At 39.7% G+C, this 17,095-nt stretch overlaps 1 long non-coding RNA gene across 1 annotated transcript in view; it reads right to left on the bottom strand.

The window, feature by feature from the left end:
- Positions 1-411: 411 nt before the first annotated feature.
- LOC120581482 (uncharacterized) overlaps positions 412-17,095 on the bottom strand; it is a 160,964-nt gene continuing 144,280 nt past the window's right edge. Inside the window, exons 8-10 of the long non-coding RNA XR_005647288.1 lie at positions 15,321-15,494; positions 12,613-12,879; positions 412-2,955 (exon numbers count right to left, since the gene is read on the bottom strand). This is a non-coding gene — a long non-coding RNA (uncharacterized LOC120581482). The remainder of the gene's footprint in view (positions 2,956-12,612; positions 12,880-15,320; positions 15,495-17,095) is intronic.

Below are 17,095 nucleotides of genomic sequence, written 5' to 3'. Positions count from 1 at the left end.
TTGCTTACAATACTCGATTTCTTTTTGTCTTAGTCTCTCCCTCTATAAAATGAGGATAAGAGAAGTACTTATTGCACAGGCAGTTGTGAGGATTAAATGAGAAAAGGCATTTGAGGTGCCTGAGCAATGATAACAGTAGAATATTACTTTTATCACTGTTATCATCAATCTCATCATCTAGATGGGCATATGATGGATGGTGGAGGGCTCACATTTATTCTTCATTCATTCAGCAATTCCTACTGAGCATTTATTGTGTTTCGCCACCATCCTAACGGCAAACAATAATAAGACCCACTTAGAATTTACTTTGTAGTAGGGGGAAACCGTTAAACCGACTAAACAAAAAAAATATATGTGGGAATGTGAATCGTGCTATGATGTAAGTAAATCAGAGCCATGTAGTAGGACTTCTTTGGAGAATTTATTTTAATTTGGAAGTCAGAGCAGTCCTCATTGAGGAGGTCAATTTTAAGGTGAGACTCAAATAAAAAGGAGCCAATCAGATGTGTGCTGTTTTTCAAATATTTGGAGTTTTTCTAGATATCTTCCTGTTTTTAATTTCTATTCAACTCCATTGTAGTCAGAAAATATGCTCCATAAAATTTTAATCCTTGTAAATTTATTGACTTGTTTTATGGCCCCAGATATGGTCTATCTTGATGAATGTACCATATGCATGCAAAAAGAACGTGTATTCTACAGCTGTTGCATAATATTGTAAAACTATCAATTACATCAAAATGGTTGATACTGCTAATTATAGAGTCTATGATTTTACTTATGTTTTTGTCTAGTTCTATTTCTTGCAGAGAGATTAGTGTTAATCTTATAATCATGATTGGGGATATATCTATTTTTTTTCCTGTGAATGCTGTCAATTTTTGTTCATGTATTTTGAAATTGTTATTAGAAGTGTGTATACTTATGATTGCTCAGTTATGAATTGGCTACTTTATCATTATATGACTCTTTTGATCTCTTTATCTTAAAGTCTGCTTTATCTGATATCAATATAGCCAATCCGGCCATTTAATGCTACTATTTGTGTGTTATATCTTAACCTATACATTTACTTTTAACCTATTTGTATCTTTATACTTAAAATAGGTCACTTATAGATAGCATAGAGTTGGATTTTATATTTTTGTCCAGTTTGTCAGTCTCTGCTTTTAACTGAAGTGTTTGTTCTATTTACACCTAATGTGATTATTTGTACTTCTGGATTTAGGTCTAACATTTCACCATTTTATTTTCTGCCTGTCCTGCCTGTTTTTGTTCCTCTTTGCCTGCCGTTTTTTTTTTTTTTTTTTTTTTTGGAGAAGGCGTTAATCAAACATTTCTTATAATTCCATTTTATCTATTAGCTTTTCAGGTACACCTCTTTGCATCTTTGTCTGGTTTTGTTTTAGTAGTTGTTCTTAGAGATTACAATATACATCCTTAACATTTCATGGTCTACTGGGAGTTAATATTATACCATTTCACATAAATATAAGAACATTGAAACTGTATATATAGGTCCTTTTTCTCCATTCCCATTCTTTATACTACAGGTTTTTATAGATGTTAGATGTTAATAAACCCCAGAATATAATGTTATAATTTTTCCTTTAAACACTAATATGTGTTTCAAAGAAATTAGAAGGGAAATGATCTTTCCTATTTACATATATATTTACATATCCAGTACTCTTCATCCCTTCCTGAAGATCTAGATTTCCCTCTGGTAACATTTCCTTTCGGCCTGAAGAAATTCCTCTAGCATTTCAGCACTTGAAGTTATTGTTCCACTGTTTTCAGGCTTCTGAAGATTAGTCATTCATATCGCACATCTCTGGCTGCTTTCAAAATTTACTCTTCATCTTTGATTTTCTGATTTATTATACTCCGCCTAGGTGTAGTTTTCTTTATATTTATTCCACTTTGGGTTCATTGGGTTTCATGAATTATTAATTGTATGACTTTAAATATGGCATATTTTCAGCCATTATTTCTTTAAATATTTTTCTGTTCCATTTTCTTTCCTCTACTTCCGGGACTCAAATTAAACCTATGTTAGACTCTTAATATTGTTCACAGGTCCACATGACACTGTTCATTTTAAAATACCTTTTTCCACTCTGTTCTTCAGCTTGGATGATTTCTATTGATCTATCTTCAAGCGTATTAACTCTTTTTTTTTGTTATCTTCAATCTTCTGCGAAGCTTATCTGGTGAATTTTTCTAGATTCTGTATTTTTCAGGTCCAGAATGTCCATTTGGTTCTTTTCATAGTTTCTGTTTTTCTGCTGAGATTTCCATTTGTTCATTCATTGTGAGACTATCTTCCTTTATGTACTTGAACATAGTTATAATAGATGCTTTAAAATCTTTGTTTGCTAAATTCAACATATAGGTTATCTAGTGGTGGCTATGCAAAGATTGCATTTGTTTGACTATAAGTCACACTATCCTGTTTCTTCATATGTCTGGTAATTTTGTATTATGTCCTGGACGATGAGAATAAATGTTATAGAGCCTCTGGACTGTAATATTTGTACAAGAAGTTTTTACTATTATTATGCTTGCAGTTTTAGCAGGCTAATTGACTTGACTGATTTGAAACTCCAAGTTCTGCAATGGTAGCAAGTGATGGCTCTGCTGAGTTCTGTGAGCCTTACTCTGGGCTGCTTGGAGTCTAACCCATGCAAGCACAATTCAGAGATCCGCCAGAACTATGGACACCTCTTCTTTGCTTTATCCATTTTTCAAACATAGACCTCCTCCCAGCTGTGTCTGCTTTTGATCACTTGCCAGTCCTTCCAGGTAGGATGTGGAGAAAAGGGAACCCTCATGAACTGTTAGTGGGAATATGAATTGGTAGAGCCACAATGGAAAACAGTATGGAGGTTGCTCAAAAAGTTAAAAGCAGAACTACCATATGATCTAGCAATTCCACTTCTGGGTATTTATCTGAAAAAAAAGAAAAAAAAAAAGCATTAATTCAAAAAAATATCTGCACCCCCTTGGTCACTGCAGCATTATTTACGATAGCCAAATTATGGAAACAACCTAAGTGTCCATCAATGGATGAATAAATAACAAAAATGTGGTGCGTACATACACAATGGAATATGATTTAGGAATAAAAAGAATGAAACTTTACCATTTGTGACAACACCGATGGACCTCAAGAACATTATGCTAAGTGAAATAAGTCAGAAAAGACAAACCGTAAGATATCATTTACATGTGGAATCTATAAAAAATATATATAGCTCATAGATAAGAAAATAGATTGGTGTTTGCCAGAAGTTGGCAATGAAGGGTGGACAAAATGGGTGAAGGGAGCCAAACGGTATAAACTTCCATTTATATAATAAATCATGGAGATGTAATGTACAGCATGGTGACTATAGTTAGTAATATTATACCGCATATTTGAAAGTTACCAAAAGAGCAGATCTTAAAAGTTCCCATCACAAGAAAAGATTTCTGTAGCTATGTATGGTAGCAGATGTTAACTAGACCTATTGTGGTGATCATTTTGCAATATATACAAATATCGAATCATTGTGTTGTACACCTAAAACTAACATAATGTTAATGTCAATTAAACCTCAATTAAAAAAAAAAAGATGGAATGATGAGCTTAATGCTACCATGAATTTGAGGAAAATGAAGACAGAGAACATCCTTTAGATTTAGCAGTGTGAGAGGGTATCAATTAAAAAAAAAAAAAAAGGCCTGAAGCCCACATGGAGAGGGATGAAGAGAAAACTGAAGGAAAGTGGGATCAAAATGGTGATTATGGAGAATATTAGTATAAGTTACATTGTGAATGGAAAAGAAATAGGGCAGTGGCTGAAGGAGAATGTGGGTCATGGAAAGTTTTTATTTTAATGTAATTCTTGAGTTATAAGAATATGGTTGTCTACAGATAAGGAAAATCCACTTGTCTTTATTACGTGAGCATAGCTGTATTCAAATGCAGCCTGCCTATTCTTGGCTTCCCTTTACCTCCTCCACATGTCCCCAAAGAGAGGGAGAAGATACATTTCACTGTCTTTAATACACATAAGAACTGGTTAACTATGTAGTATATCAATAGGAACAAAATCCCACTGTTATTTGATTATCAATAGGTACTTTATGGTCATTGATTTAAACAGTTCTACATCGAACACCCTGTTTAAAATTTTAACCCTTTATATATATACAAAAACTCCTGTATGATAAGATTATTTTCTCTGAGTGAGATGGTCAGTCAATCCTTTTAATGAGTTATATGGGCCTTCCCTATCATCTCAAGAGGAAAAATACAGTGCAATAAGAGTATAGACTTTGGCATCACTCAGACTTTGGTATCATTTAAGTTCTGGTTCTGCCTCTTCCTAATGCTGTATCTACTTTAGAAATAATAAATTCGATCACTAGTCAAATATTTGTGTGTCTTCTAGACTTCATTAATTTATCTGGCTTTCCATTCTTGTACTCAATGATTGCTCTGTACATATAACTGTAAGTAATATATACTGTAACCACTTTAAAATCTATCTCAGCATTGGAAATTGTGCAGGGGATCTGAGCCCTGCATACAACATTTGCATTGCAGATGTGAATATAGTCCATACTTCCAAGGGTTTCCTGTCACAAGGGATCACTAAATTGCATAAGCAGGTGTCCGTGCAAAGTCTAAGAGGTTAATAATGAACAACTCTATTTTATCTGTGGCTAGGGAGATGGACTCAGCGATGTCAACACCAGGCGAGCACACAGCAAAGTCTTTCCCAAGAAAGATCCAGAGAGATAAATAAGTCAGAGAGAAATGCACCTGTTAGAAAGATTACCCTTTTCCTGGGATTTCCTACTGGTTTTCCAACAACTGGTCATATTTGTCTTCATGGGTCACTCTTTTCCTCTCTGCCTTACTTATCTAAGCCAATAACACTCAGAACAAACACAAAACTTATATTTCCCCATGAAACTTATTAAAAGATAAGGCATCCTTCGCATGAATAGAAAAGATGAGATTTCCCATCTAAAGTCAAAGGAAAAGCTCTGAGTATGATAACGGTGGGTGTCTAGAAATTATATTAAGTCATTTATTCAAAGATTAGATTTTCCATTGTTCTCATTTCGAGGTCTGGGAGTTGCCTGAAAACGAAGCAATGGAGATAACAGATATTACCTAGTGGTTTGCATACATTTGGCATCCTATCCTGACAGTCAAAACCATCATAGTATCAAACTAATAGTATGCTTCAGAGTGAAAAAGAGAAAACAGTGCCTCTCTTACAAGTACAAAATAAACATTGCAGGTAAAGCTTTGAGGGTTCATCTGGTTTTACACTCCGTCCCAGGAAATGGAGCTCCTGTAGTCTGGTATTAAGAAACGTTCCTTCTCTAGCTTCTTTAACATTTGAAACGAGCAGATAAGCCTTTGTTACCACCAGTAACTCATCCACATTACCCTTCACACACATACATGCCAGTATGAGAAACTCAATCTTCCGGCTTCTAAAACATGAAAGGCTGCCTTGGCCCTATGGTGCCGAGGAGTCTAGGTATCCCAAGAAAGGGCTTAGATCATAGGCCACCCAGCCCCTCCCCTGGGAAGGGCCTGCTGACAGCAGCAATGGAAACCACCACCAAGGGTAGATACTTGTGGGTGAGTTATTATTTTAAATTGTCTCCCAGATTGTAAAACACCTCCCAGGTCTCCAATCAGAGTGCATAGCATAGATTCTGCAAGAAACAGCAAAATTGCAAAGAGAGGAGTTAATAGCAGGAAATATGCATGATAGTCAAATTGAGCAGAAAAACAGCATGTGCTATGGATCTCTACCCTCTCTGACTCTGACTCTTAGCAGTTCTTTTTTTTTTTTTTTTTTTTTTTTACCAGCCTAACAAATATTATCTGGCTCCCACAGGAGAATTGAAGTTCCTACAACAATTACAAAAGATTGAGGATTGGAGAGAGTTGGAGCCCTTTGATAGATGACTGTAAGAATGTGTGTGCATAAAAGAGAGAAAAGGTAATATTTGACCCCTGGAAAATGTGAAGTATGGAGAAGAGAAAACTAAACTTCCTGGTATTAATAGCAGTTTAATGCCTGCATTAAACTCATCTGGGGCATTTGTTTAAAATATAGATTTCTGGACTTCCTCTCTCATAGATTCTAACTTAGTAATTGGAAGTGGGTCCTAGAAATCTACATTTTCTATACATCGCCTAGTGATTTTTAGTACACCAGAGTTTGAGAGTCACTAGCACAGAATACGGGAAGAGCTATGATAGGGCTAAGCCTCCTGCAATAAAACTTCATCCTCACTTTCAAATAGGCAAGATTATTGCACACTGCATATTAAGGATACATACATAACATAGGTGAGATTATTCAAAACGTGGGGCCAGGACAACTGACCATCCATATGAAAAAATAAAAACTCAATTCCTACCTCACACCATACACAAATTAATTCTAGGTGAATGAAAAATCTAAATGTGAAAAATCAGCTATCCTTTATTTTGTGGTAGGAAAAGATTTTTTGAACAAGCTATAAAAAGCACAAACTATAAAGGAATGACATCAATTTGGCTACATAAAAATTTTAAATTCTTTATATAAAAGACTCGAAATATAATTTGCTGCAGAATCTATGCTGTTCACTCTGGCTGAAGATCTGGAAGATGTTTTACAATCTGGAAGATAATTTAAAATAATAATAACCAACTGGGAGAAGATATTTGGAACACTCAGATCTGATAGAAGATTATTATCCATTCTTAATAAAAAAAACTTCTACGAATTAGTAGGAAATAGATAACCTAATATAGAAATGTACAAAGGATATAGACAGGCAATTTCACTGAAAAGAAAACCAAAATGGCCAATAAACAAATGAAAAGATGCCCAGTGTCACTAACAATCCAGCAAATGCAAGCATTCAGAAAATTAGATAGCATTTCCATATACAGCATATTGGAAAAAATATTTAAACTGTGATGATATTAAATGTTTGTGAGAACATTAAGAAAGGACAGCTCTTGTACCTTGCTAATGGTAATATAAATTCATTTAATCGGTTTGGAAAGCAATTTCTTAATCTCTAGTTAATTTAAAAATATATATAACCTTATGATTCATCGATTCTACTTCTAGATACATAACAAAGAAAATATCACCTATGTGCACGAGGAAATGTATATAAAGATGGCCATTTTGGCACTGTTTATAATTACCTGTAAAAACTGGAAAATAAAGAAATATTTTCCTTAAAGGCCAAAATATCCATCAAAAGAGTATTGAATAAACAAACTGTGTTATATTGATATAGATTATAAGCGGCGGTTAAAATGAAGTGGGTCTTTTGAATTAACAGAGATAAATCTGCAAAACATAATGACATAATAAAAGCATATTTCCAAAGGTTATGTACAGAATAATACCAGTTAAGTAAATTATTAACATACAAAGATTATTATACATTAATACATGAACGATTAGATATAATGAACAGTATAGAGCACATGCAAATGATGCACATCAACTTTCAGTTAATGGTTTCTTCTGGGCAAAGAGGGGAAGTGCTTTAGCTGTAATGTTTCATGTCTTAAAAAAATAATGATCTGAAGTGAATATGACAAAATGTTAACACGTGTTAATATGAGTGGTGAGTAAACAGATGTCTGTTATATTCTTTGTGTAGGCTGAAATAGTTCATAATTACAAGAAAAAATAAAAAACAAAACCCAAATCAACCACAATGACATTACTAGGTTAGGTAAGACTGGCACAGTCCATTACAGTCCTGTGATGCATGGAAAGAGGCCAAGGTCACGGGTCTTGTCAAAGAAACATGGTGGGAGACAGAAATAAAAAATATTGTTCACAAGGTCTAATTCCTATAGAATTTGGTTAAAGCAAAATAAGAGAAGTAATATTTATTCATGGACGGAGGAAAGGAGATGCTGATAATGATACATGTGAAATGCTATCATGAAACCAAGTGTTTTTAGCAGATACTAGATAATGTGATTATACTTTCCCTTACTAAATATCTGTCATGAAAATAGCACCAAGGAAACCAAAGATATCTGGATATCTAGTTAGTGCGAAATCCAGAAAACTAAGGGAAACTTTGTGATATCCTGAAAAAAACACATTTGGTCAGGCCAGATTGGTCAGAGATTGGTCTGAGACCAGAGGGCTTCATCTTCTCCTAGGCAAGAAGTCTCCCAAAGGGCTGCTAAGTTAATAAGCGTGTCTCCTTTTCTGGACATTTTTGAGAATGAGCAATGATCATGATCTAATGAAATGCTGCTTGAGAAAAAGGAATTCTGGATCAGAACCTAGTATATGGTAGATGCTGGGTGAGCAATCATTGACCTTATAAAACTACCTCGATGAATAGAGGACAGGCAAGGCACCTGGGTGAAGAAGTTATGTGACGCAATTCTTCTAGTGAAATTCTATTATGACCGACCATATATAGTTTTACTTTCTCTTTCCTCTTTTACTTCTATTTTTATCCTCAATTTCCCCCACTTTCCTATTACCCTCTACCTTTGCTTTTGTTAACCTGGCCCCGAGAGTTACTGTCTAAGGATGTCTCCAAGTCTGTCACTTGCCGATGGAAGGATTTGTGCTTTGAAAAGCACTGTAGTCAGAAAGGCCTTTCATTTTGTAAACGAACTTGTCAGTGTCAGCCCAACAGTCCCACTCTGAGGCAGGTATCTGGAGGCCGGCTCCATCAGGGGAAGCTGATCTCCCACTCCTTGTCCCAAGGGATGAATTTTTATTAGTCAAAGCCAAATACGGTAGGATCCCTCTTGCCAGTGACTGTTTTAGGAATGAGCATTGTTGCAATGAGGCAGGAGGGGAAGTCTGCTGAGAAACTCATTTTGTCCCTCAAAATGAAAAAAGAGACAGCATTGTTCCTGTTTTTCAAAGGGATTGCATGAGATGATACCCTTGGCTACTGCAGCCATCCTGTGACATGAGGACAAACGAAGACTGGCAGAATGGAAAGACAGAAGGGACTCAAATCTTCAATGCTATCGTTAACCAATCCTGGAACAGCTTTACCCTAGGATTTCCTGTTAAATGAGCTACTAAAATGTCCTAGACATTTAAGCTACTTTTAATTGAGTTTTCAGTTTCTTACAGCAGAAACTATCCTAACAGCTACCACCGACCCAAAACAATGATGACCAGATTCCATCAGGTGAGCTCTTAGCCAAAAACATCTTCATGGAAACAGTCCATATCTTTTAAAATTGGGGCCACTGGGCCAAGAGAAATTTGTTACCTGAGGATTTTCTCTTCTCCAGGGCAGCATTTTAGAAAGCCCACAATTTTAGTAAGCATTCATTCCCTCAGCAAATATTTGAGTACCAGCTGTAAGTCAGGAACTGTCTTAGAAGGTGGAGATTAGAGTGGTGAACAGGATCGATGCAGTCACTGTTCTCACTGTATTTACCATCGAGGGTGAGGGGGCAACAATGATAAATGAGTAAACAAATAACCTCTTATCGAACAGTGATAAGTGTCATGTAGAAAAGGATCACAGAACGCTGTGATCAAGAGTGACTGCTGGGGTGCAGGACCATTTCCGGACAAAGTAGTGGTACAGGTCTTTCTGAGAAAGTGACATTTCAGTACAAATCAGAAAAGGGGCCAGCACGTGGGGATCTGGGGAAAGAATTTCCCAAGCAGAGGGAAGGATCATGTGCAAAGATCCTGGGGAGGAAATGAGTTTGGGTGGGGGGTGGGGGGTGGGCTTTAGGACAGAAAGAGCGTATGAATGGCTGGAAAGGCATGAAAGATGCAGAGGTAGACGAGGTCAGAGAAATCCGCAGGAACCAGGTCAAGAAGGGCTTGGAAGACGGGTGGCAAGGAGTCTGAATGTTACTTACTCTAAGTGCACAGGAAAGCCATTGGTGCATTTGCAGGGAGGGCATGACAACCTGTGATCCAACTGCAGTCTGCCCTCTGGTTCAAAAACTCAAAGAGACCATTTGCTCTCTTTCTCGGCAGGGTAGAGCCCTAAAGGGGACTCACAATGTGCTGGGATGCAGCTTGAACCCAGGAGCCACAGAAGGGAGCTGGCTACACCGAGACTCTTGCTTTGGTCCTGTCCCCACACTGCCCATTTGGGAGGGTGGCATGAAGGAGACACGGAACCTGACATATTAAATAGTACCTCCCCCTGCCTCCTTCAAAATTGCCTGTTCTTCAAGTTCACTGCCCTGTTGGAAGCCTCACAACAAACAGCAAAACTTTCTTAAAAGAAAAAAAAAAACAAAACGTAGGTCAGGACTCTTCTGCCTGGTAGCGCACTGAGCACTGGGCCAACTCCAAAAGCACCCGCTCCACTTGGAGGTCTCTATTGAGCTATTTGAGTGATGTCAGTACTAAGAGCTTCTGAAAGCAGTATGGTTTCTGAACCTGACCTCACCCGTGGTTTTCCTGGTAACTTTTTAAAACCATTACTTCCTGCCCTGTGCTTTATTTATCCCACATGTTTATTTTCTATACAGTCTATTCCGAAACAGAGCTCTGTGTGAGTTTCCAGGTCACCATGTCCCATCGGGGCAAACTCAACAGATGTGGGATAAGCTGGAAGATAAAACAGGCCAGTGCCACTGCTGCTGAGCACAGGCTGCCACTGCTGCGCCGGGTTCTCGTTCTGGGGCCAGCCAGGGAAAGTCAGCGTCTGCGATCTGTGCAAACCAGTCTTCCTTCTCTGAAGGACATCCTGTGGGCGAGGCCGGTTCCCCTAACCCCCACCCCCAAGAGTGTCCTCGCTAACATGTTCAACATGAGCATGGAGGTCAAAGAGACGTCCACGGATTTCTGAGAAGCCTGCTTTAATTTCTTTTTTCTTCTGAGGGCACCAGCAATTTCCTTCCATTTAATTCGTTCTTTGGCTCTCCTGGCATGGTCCACTGTTGTCACGGCAACGGGGACCAGCAATGCTGCTCTCTGAGGTTAATACACCCTGTGGCCCACTGCCCACGGCTGAGGCCTCGTCTCCAACAGCCCTGCCTGCACTGGGCCAGGATGCTGCCCGCGCCCTGCCCCCAGCAGCCTGGCACCACCGCAAGACCAAGAGCCGACCAGAGTTTCAGACAAGATTGATGCCCCTTGCTTCTCTACCAGATCCCAACAGACTAAAAAAAAAAAAAAAAAAACAAGAACAAAAAATAAAGCTCCCTAGAAAACCAAACCCCAAACCTTTGAACTCAGTTTTGCTAAAACTAAAATTGATCTTTCATGCTTCTGAAACCACAAGCAGAAATTTGTTTTTGGCTGTGGGCTGTTTTCTGTGGCATTTCTTTTACTGCCTGGGTAGTTCATTCTTCAGCATCTTGCTCGGGTGGCTCAGTATGAGAAGGCTTGCATCTATGATGGTGGTGGTGATAGAAATACTATTCATAAAAACTACTGGGATGTAAGTGCAATCGAGGGAAAGGTCTTTCCTGCACTCTTTATCCTTCATTATTATTTATTACTACATTCCTGTACCTAGAACAAGACAGCTGGCACAGTAGGCCATCAATACAAGTTTGTTAAATTAATAAGTAACTGGCATTCACTGAATTCTTACTGTGTGCCAGACACTGTAGCATCTTACATACGCGTGTCTCAACTTTTATTATAGGATTATTGTGAGGTGTAAAAAAGCACATACTTCATTCTGAGTACATGCAAGGCGCCGCTCTAAGCACTTTCCGTATTTGTTGACTCAGTTGATCCTCATGATAACACTGTAGGGGGTTGAATGGTGGCCCTTACAAAGACATAGCCATGGCCTAACCCCTAGAATGTACGAATGTGACCTTACTTGGAAAAGGGGTCTGTGCAGATTTAAGTTAAGGGTCTTGAGATGAAATCATCTTGAATTATCCAAACAGGTCCTAAATCCAGTGATAAGTGTCTTCACAGAAACCAGAAGGAGAGAAGACACAGAGAAGAGGGGAAGCCATGTGAAGACAAAGGTAGAGCCTGGAATGATGCAGCCACAAACCAAGAAAGGCCTGGAGCCAAGAGGCAAGGAAGGATTCTCTCCTAGAGCCTTTGGAAGGGCCACAGATCTCGAACACCTTGATTTTGGACTTCTGGCCTTCAGAACTGTGAGAGAAGAAATTTCTGTCTTTTTAAGCCACCAACGTTGTGGTAATTTGCCATAGCAGCCCTAGGAAATGAATACAATTCCTATCTATTTTCTCAGATATAGAAATTTAGCACAGACGATGAAGCGACTTGCCCAAGTTCACATGGTTAGCAAGCAGCAGAACTGGAATTTGACAGTCTGGCATGAATTGCTTGCTCTTAACCATTACATTCATCTCTGAAATATATTTATTGAATATCTACTATTTCATGTGTGTTAGATGCTGGGGATACAGCTATAAACAAAAGAGACAATGTTCCTTATGAAGATTATATAGGAAATGAAGTTCAGAGAGGATGAGCCATTTGTCCAAAATCACAATATTGGTGGAGCTGTGATCTGAACTCGAGCGTCCTGACTCTGTAAGGAGCCACTGACCTGAGTGCCTTCTGTAAACTATAACTGAGGGATGAAAAATGGGGAAGTGTGGTAGATTGTCCCCTTTACCTCTGAGCAAAGTCCCTTGTCAGTAGAGGTTCCTTCAGGCTGGCTTGTGACTGGGGAGCCAGCTGGTCTACCATGAAGCAGAGGCAGAGACCCTTTTCTCTCTCTGGCATCAGGCTGGCGCAGCCTCTGGGGAAAACACCTTGGGGAGCTGGTTTACATCAGCGTTGCCCCTCCAGATTGCAAGCAGGCGAAGAAATTTGACTTAACTCTTTCAGCACCAAGGTCAGGTCTGTTCCCAGGTTTGCAAGGGAATAATCGGAATTCCACCTGGAGAACAAAATTACTTATTAAGTGAAACCAGACGTCATTCCCCAGGTCCAAGGGTAGAAGCTTTGAGTGGTGCATCTGCACTTTCAATGAAACAGAGATGTTGTGTCCTGGGGCTTCCGACACCTAAAGACAAACATATTTGAGAGGATAAAGGTGCCAGAAAGGGCCGGAAATGTGTTTTAAAATTTTTTTCCTCCTTGGAGGAAAAAAAATGAAAAAAGAAAAGGAAAAGGTAGGCTAGCTTAAATAAATGTGGTTAAAATTTCTACTTTGAATTGAATTTAACTAGATCAATTACGAAAGCTAAGAAAACAGAGGAAAACAGAATGAGGGGAATAAAAGAAAGAAAAAGGGAAGGGTAGGAAACGTAGGAAGAGATATGAAATGGGAAAATCCATTCATAAAGGAGAAAGAAAAAATATGAGGATGACGTGGCCAGGGGGATAGTGATAGAAGATAAGGGGGAAAATCAAAGAGAGAGATTAAAATCAAGGTGGGTAACCAGAGAAAAAGTAGGGAAGGAAGATGATTATTTTCTGTGTCCGTTTTGCAAATGACCCTCCACCTGGGGCTCTGCCCATCCCCTCCCTTACCATTGCTCAGGAGACTCTCTATCAGTCTATTGAAGAGGCAGGAGGCTATCAGTTTACAAGAAGAGAGGAAGCAGAGGAAGAGGAAAGAAAGCAGACAAATTAGTAAATGAGGAAGCCAATTATCCAGCGTACCATACTTCAAGCTGTCAGTAGGCTGCTATTCCTCAGGCACCTTTGAGCAAAGTGGGACTTAGAACTCTAGAGTTTGCTGCCGTCTGGCCTTTCCAATAAGATAATCTACAGAGACTTCCCCCAACCACATCCAATTGCCAGCATCCTGAATGATATCGCTCCAAATCAGAGACCACTATTACAGCACCACTGGATCACAGGATCACAAAAGTGGAAGAGGCCTCCAGATAAACCAGCTCAGGAGCCATTTCAGGTTCCTATTTGGATAATCTACAGGGCTGAATTGGAGCCTTCTACTGACTGCTCTGATGGCAACAGACATAAATAACCCAAAGCGATAGATGTTCACTTGGGTCAAGAAGTCAAGGACGGTGCAGGATAAAAGATCTTTTGTGACTGCCAAAGGCTAGTACACGGAAGGCAGTTCAGGACACAACTACCTTAATTGTCAGAGAATTTTTTATTTTCACATAAAACCCTTACAAATGTTGGCTTTAGGGAACAAGGTAAATACCACCTCATCTAGCCTCATCTAGCGGCCCCCATACAATTTGATGTGGGGAAGGGAGAGCAGAGAAATTTCAGACAGGGGATCAAGATGTCTGGAAAAGAATCCTGTAAGTCAGCAGCAGGTTTCACTTTGCAAGAAATACAAGTTACAGAGAGGAGCTGGGGCACAGGGCAAATAGCAGCAGATGGTTATATAACATCCCCATCTTGAGCAAGCAGCCAAACAAGCTCCAGCAGTGGAGACTTCCACAAAGTTTAAATTTACGATACATTATATTGTCTTGTTCCCTTAATAAAGTTGAGCAACATGGTTAGGTTGAAGGGAAGCAAAGAACCTCAAGGGGAAAAAAAAATGTCAGGTGTGCAGTGATGAGGTTATCTGTGAGACAGAAGATGCTGACCTCTCCGCGATCACTACACCCTTAAGTTCCTCGGAAAGCAGAAACGGGACATCAGCTCGCCATCGGGCTGCATAATTCTATAAACGACTCTCCTTCTCCACAGAGCGTGATGACTATAACTCTGGAAAACATTTATAGAGACTGATACACCCACTCTCGTGCCCTACAAGGTAAGACTATGAGTCACATTCACAGTTTCTATAACAACGTTTCTCAGCGTGAGGCCTGTGGACGACCTGAGTCCAAATCACCAGGGGGACTTGTCGAGAATATAGATTGCTGAATCAAAATTTCTTGGGAGTGGGGCTCGGGAATCTATATTTTTAAACTCGTCCTGCTGGGGAGTCTTAGGCACTCTAAAGTTTGAAAACCGTTGTTTTCTCACATGCTATCTATGGAACACTTCCTTCTTTCCTTCTCTCCCTCCATTTCATTGATCCTTTCCTTCTTTCTTCTCCACCTCCTTCCATCCATCCATCACGACCTTCATAGGAGGCACTGTGTTTAATGCTAAAGGGATACAAAACACAGCTCACACTGGAAATGGCTCCATCGAGGGTGCGTTCGCACTGTAAAGGGGTTCCCGGAGCTCTGCTCCAGCTCGTGTCAATCTATGGGAAGATCAGTTGGGCTCCCTTTCGTGAAATGTAAGACTTCCAAAATATAAATATTTTTGAGAAAATTAACACACTGACAATCACAAGCAAGATCTAGTCACTTTCATAGGCAATCTATTTGGGGAAGACTTTTATCAGATTTACCAATTTGCTCCAGACATTAACTGCTGACAGGAGAGACCTACCATGGAGACCAGGGACTTCTTAAACATGAGCAGGAGTTTCTCCGGTGCCTGCCATTATTCACTCAAAGGTGATGACAAGAAGAGTGTGGCAGAAACGGCTGTAGGGAACTGATTTTGGAGATGGCTGTGAGTCAGTTTTGTTCATCTTCTCTTCTCACTGCCCCAACATATTCCCTGTGAAGAGAAATACAGTGGCTCTGAATTACATTACAGCCCCATCCCTGGCTTCAGGCAATACAGACTAGGTATTCTGCTGCATTTGGAATAGACCCTGATATACTTTACCAGCGCCCCAGTGAGCTGAGAAACAATTTCCCTCTGAAGGGGGCTCATTCCCGAGATTTCCCCGTTGATCTCCATCTCTCCGTAACATCTCAGTCAGCCTCCAGCTGCCCTTTCCCGTTTTCCTCTGACTTTGCATGAGTTCAGGAGTCTACCACTGACTGTCCTTTCCAAGTTCACAGTCTCTGTCCCTCTTTTCTACAACCGTGTCCTTGATCCTCCTCCACCCTCCTTCCCTGTATCTTTTCAACCACCAGAAGCTTTCAAATGGGAATAAAACAAACTCCTCGTCCAAGGTTTGCGTGTATTTTAATTCTACGAATAAATAGGGGAAAAGGTCTCCAAGAATTCCATGTCGACCATAAAACCCACTTGTGAGGAAAACCGGTTTCTTCTTAGACAAAGAAAAGGAAAAGCCAAGTACATGTGCGCACCGTGGAAGGTTCAGGAGATGGCGGCAGCGAGGTGGGAGCTCCGCCGATCCAACTTAAACAAGGAGGGAATGGACCAGAAGGAAACCCTGTCCGATAACTATTAAAAAATTCCATTGCTTGGTAATAAAAAACAACTTGTTTCCTGTGAGTTAGGAAGCCGTGCTTGCCATCAGTTGAGGTGTATAGCAAATCCACCTTGGGAAAGAATCCGCTGGCTCTGGGGTCAAATGCTATCGTATTTCTGCCCATTTGGATTTTGGATAAAGCTACCTATCACGCTGGTTTTTGAAGCGTGTTCTATTCTGTGGGCCTGTTCTACTACCTCCTGGCTCTGCCTATAGATTGGGGAGTCAGATCAAGAAAAATCAAAACAAAAATCTCAAAAAGCTTGAAAACCACTAGCATAGCACGATGGTTTCCATGAGTTCTTCAGGTGCTCGGGCCAAGACAGAAGACAAAAATGGAAAAAAGGAAATACTGCCGACGACCACATCAGGTTGGCCTGAAATCTAGCACCAGATTATGTTGGCTCTGGCACTCACCAAATATTTGGGCCAGAGAAATGCCTTTTTCAGGGAGACACTTTCACCCTCTTTCCATTCTCCTGATTTATATAAAGTGATTTCTCAGAAAATTCTCAGCAGCTGATACACATAATAAGGAAACCCTCCGAAGACTGAGGCTCTGCATTTTTAACAACTCGGGCTAAATAGAGACCTCACAGGTCTTGAGTTCTGCGATCATTTTTAACTGCCTTCGCTTGTCGTCTCTGGTACCTATTGCCAATATAACGTCAGCCTTCGGTAAACAGCCACTGTGAGGGTGGACTCTTGAATTGGTTTTATTGCAGTAGACCCAGGAAGCTCCCTTAAAACCAGGATGTGCAGTTTTTCAGCAAGAACAAGGAGTCGGGGAGGGGTTTGTTGAGTATTCTGCCCAATTGATAAAGGGAATTCTGAGTTTTTAGGAAATCTTGTCTGTTGTAGGTCTTGGCCTTGAAGCTTTTCAGGAAACAATCTAAAAGCATCAGAAGAAGGATGTGTTTGGGCTCATCACTTG

This window comes from Pteropus medius, unplaced genomic scaffold, assembly GCF_902729225.1.
Source record: "Pteropus medius unplaced genomic scaffold, Ma_sr-lr_union100, whole genome shotgun sequence".
NCBI classification, from domain to species: domain Eukaryota; kingdom Metazoa; phylum Chordata; class Mammalia; order Chiroptera; family Pteropodidae; genus Pteropus; species Pteropus medius.
The sequence above is the reverse complement of the archived record's forward strand: the minus strand, read 5'-3'. Positions and strand labels throughout refer to the sequence as shown.